The sequence below is a fragment of the Zingiber officinale genome, chromosome 11B (genome assembly GCF_018446385.1).
Source record: "Zingiber officinale cultivar Zhangliang chromosome 11B, Zo_v1.1, whole genome shotgun sequence".
Classification (NCBI taxonomy): domain Eukaryota; kingdom Viridiplantae; phylum Streptophyta; class Magnoliopsida; order Zingiberales; family Zingiberaceae; genus Zingiber; species Zingiber officinale.
Window position 1 is genome coordinate 37,847,126 of NC_056007.1, and position 3,715 is coordinate 37,850,840.

Genomic DNA, 3,715 nt, shown 5'->3' on the forward strand with positions numbered 1-3,715 from the left:
ACTAAAATACAATACAATGCAAATATAACTCATAATAGCATAAACATATGAAACTATATCTCAATGCAAACACAAAAGTATCTACTTACTAAACAGAACTCATCTTAACATGCGATCTAAAACAAGAATAATCTCAAATGACATGAATATAAGGTACAATCTCAAATGTTTCTTAACCACTAAAACACGAAAACTTCATAATGCCCCAAGTCTCTCTCATAGTCCTGGCATCACACATCCTTCTGCACCTTCTTGTCGCCTTCCTTTTCTTTAGCTTTTCCTTTCCTTTATCTGCAGTAAGAGGAAATGTAAACTATAAGCAAAATGCTTAGTAAGCACTGTCTAACTCACAAAAACTCGAATGTGCATATAAATACAGAAATGCTAAAACTGAATCTGTAAGAAGAAAACTATTCATGCTCATCTAGTAGTAAAGCACTAAAATTTGCATACTCATGATATACAAGAATAAAACTGCATGATGGAAGACAAGTCTAATCATGCTCAATAAACTAATCAGGAAACAAATGAAACTAATACTGCATGCTTCGAATTAAAAGAAACTAAACTTGTTGACTCTAAACATAAGTGAAACTTGTTTCATTTGTTCCAAAAACATATACTTTAATACTTCAAAATAATAATCAACTTCTCTTGGGCCCAGGCGTAGTACCAAAGCGCGCTCCCTAATAGAGACTGTGGTAGCTAATCACCAGTCCTACGAGGGTAAAGACCCTGGTCTTACCAGGGCCAAGACCTTGGAATTGGTCACCTGGATTTGTTTAACGACAACCTTGGAAGTCGGGTACTAGCCTCTTCAAAGTAAAATATCTTAATTACTTCTTCTTTAAATGTCTTGACATTTTAACAAGCACCTTGTGTGCCAAAATCCCTAAAGTCTTGACTTTGGGATCTACTTAAGGCCTTGGCCTTTTTCTTTCTTTTCTTTATCTTTCTTATACTTGTTAATACCTTTATTAAAAGGATGTCTCATACAAAACTGCACTAAAATGCTTATTAATACTGCACTGAAATGCTTAACAGAATTGCATGAAAATACTTAATAAAATTGTACTGAAATGCTTATTAAAACTGCACTAAAACTAAATCTGTATACAAGCTTAATCAATTCTACATACAAGCTTAATCAAATCTTCGTACAAGCTTAATCAAATCTGCTTACAAACTTAATCAAAATTCTGCATACAAGCTTAATCAAAATTCTGCACTATAAGCTTAATCAAATATGCTTACTAACTTAATCAAATCTGCCTACAAACTTAATCAAAATTCTGCCTACAAGCTTAATCAAAATTTTGCACTATAAGTTTAATCAAATCTGCTGACTAGCTTAATCAAATATGTACAGCAAACTCTAATATAATTTAACCTTCACAGAAAACCAGTACACCTCAAATCAAGACAATAACTTGCTGTCTGTCCAAAAGAAAGTAATCAAAATCCAAAGCCAACACTTAGAACCAGAACCACTTTGAATACATGTTATAACCTTTTAGATTTGCCCAAAGGATCACAACTAAATTAAAACCAAGGACACCTTCGATTCCACCTCTAATCACCACTACAAGAAAATTAGGATTCTACAACACTTAAACGACAACGCTTTTTATAAAAAGCGTTGTCTATTTTTTTTAACAACGCTTTTAGTAAAAAACGTTGTCTATTTCATTATTTTCTTATTAATAGACATCGCTTTTCTAAAAACCGTTGTCTATTAGTGATTTTTACGGGTCAAAGACAACGCTTCGTAAAAAACGTTGTCTATTAGACTGATTTTTAGAGTCTACAACAACGTTTTATAAAAAGTGTCGTCTATGTTTAAAATCTCATCTAAATCTTGATTAATACAAACTGTTGGATCTAAATCTTGATTAATACAAACCGTTAGATCTAGGTAAGGAGTAGAAAACCCGAACCCTTCTCCCAACTCTTCATCTCACGCGCCTTCTCCATCCAACTCTCTCCGGCAAACTCCTCTCTGGCCTCCAGATCCGGGGCGTCGGCGGACTCCTACATCGGGAGCCTCATAAGCTTGACCTCCAAGAGCGAGATCAGATACGAGGGCATCCTCTACAGCATCAACACCGAGGAATCCAGCATAGGCTTGCGCAACGGTATAGTTTGCTTTATGCCCAATTCCTCGCGTCTTCGCTTTTCTCCACTCCCCTTCGCGTTGTTCCTCGTCAAAGGGAACACTTTTTCGAGCTTTTTTGGCTGGATTTTGGGTTTTTTGTGTCCGAGGGATTGCCGCGTCACGAAATTTTATTTGGAGGAGGCTTCCAGTTTTCGTGATTTTATTATTTTATTTGGGATTTAGGTCATAGTTCTGGGTTTTAGTTTTCTCTGTATCCATGACAATTTTCATGTGCAAGTGTGGTATCCGCGTAATATTTATGCACCTGTAAGCATGAAACTCTATTTTATTTAGGGTTCTTATAAGGCCACATCCTGCAATTTGGCGCTTAGTTCATGGAATGGCTGTTGTGTACCTTGTTGCCCTAACATTTTTGCTTTTCCAGGTTTGTGTGTTTCTATCTTTTAATTAGGATGATTATCAAACGCATCTGATTCAGTTTCATTCTTTTCCATTTGTTGTTTTTGGAAACCATTTTCCTATTTATTGTGCTTTAGTAATTGTTGCCATTGATTCAAATAGGATAAAATTTGAGCCAAGTGTAATAATTCGAATAGTATGTGATGCTGGATACTTCATCAGCTTTAATTTCTCATGAAAATTCACATATAGAAGATTCGTTCTTCAAACTTTTTGCTGTTGAGGTTTTTGTTGCTTCATCTGTTATTGTGATTTTGGTAGAATCTAGACCTCAAATAATCAATAAAGTCATCTAATAATTCTGCTGTGAATTTGACAAATGTTCCTCTGGTTTATTTTTCTCATTTCCAGAATCGTGATGATGCTAGGCAGTTTATGAAATATCTCCATCCTGCTCTGGGAGTTGGTAAACACTTGATTTAGGTGCTTTATGGTTTCCTCCAAAAAATAGCATATTCATAGATAAAGAAATTAACAGAATCTTTGTTTGTGCATTCCAGAATTACCTGAAAGATCATATGGAGCTGATTGCCGTATTTATGTCCCAGAGAATCCATAAAACAGGTTTATCAATGTTTATGTATGATTCCTTTATTCATCAACCTTTTGTCATTCAGTTTATATTGCTTGGATCTTTCAAGGAACCGAAACCTTTTTAGATCTTGTCATCACTAATTTATGTTAGTTTATTGCATAATACATTATTTGATGAGTTTGTTCTTGCTCATATTTTTGGATGGTGGGGTAAGGCAATAATGATACGAAACCAGCCCCTTCTGTGGGTGTTGTCGATTGGCTTCGAATTGATGGAGGTTCATTTTCATTGTTTTACCTCTTTTTTCTTTTTTTGCAAAAAATACTTAAGTTTTTTCTTAAAAAAAACATTATTTAAGTTCATTAGCTAACAATTGCAGTTTACTTTTCGCCACATGTTGCCAAATTTCAATGAGTGCTGGTGGGACAGTATTATTTTGGACATCTTGATCTGTAATTGGTTTGGTGAGACCTTAGTTACTCTCTTGTTACCTGCAAATGGATGCGAAAATAATTACTTTAGTAATGGTTTGAATGATGTGTTGAACATAAAGTATGAAAATTGCCTTACCTCTGATGCTTTAGTGGCATATTTTGAAATATGGT

At 34.7% G+C, this 3,715-nt stretch overlaps 1 long non-coding RNA gene across 1 annotated transcript; it reads left to right on the forward strand.

Annotated features, from left to right (window-relative positions):
* The first annotated feature begins 2,447 nt into the window (after nucleotides 1–2,447).
* LOC122034966 lies at nucleotides 2,448–3,131 on the forward strand. The gene is made up of 3 exons (XR_006126846.1): nucleotides 2,448–2,540; nucleotides 2,927–2,981; nucleotides 3,076–3,131. It is a non-coding gene; the product is annotated as an uncharacterized LOC122034966 (long non-coding RNA).
* The last annotated feature ends 584 nt before the right edge of the window (nucleotides 3,132–3,715 follow it).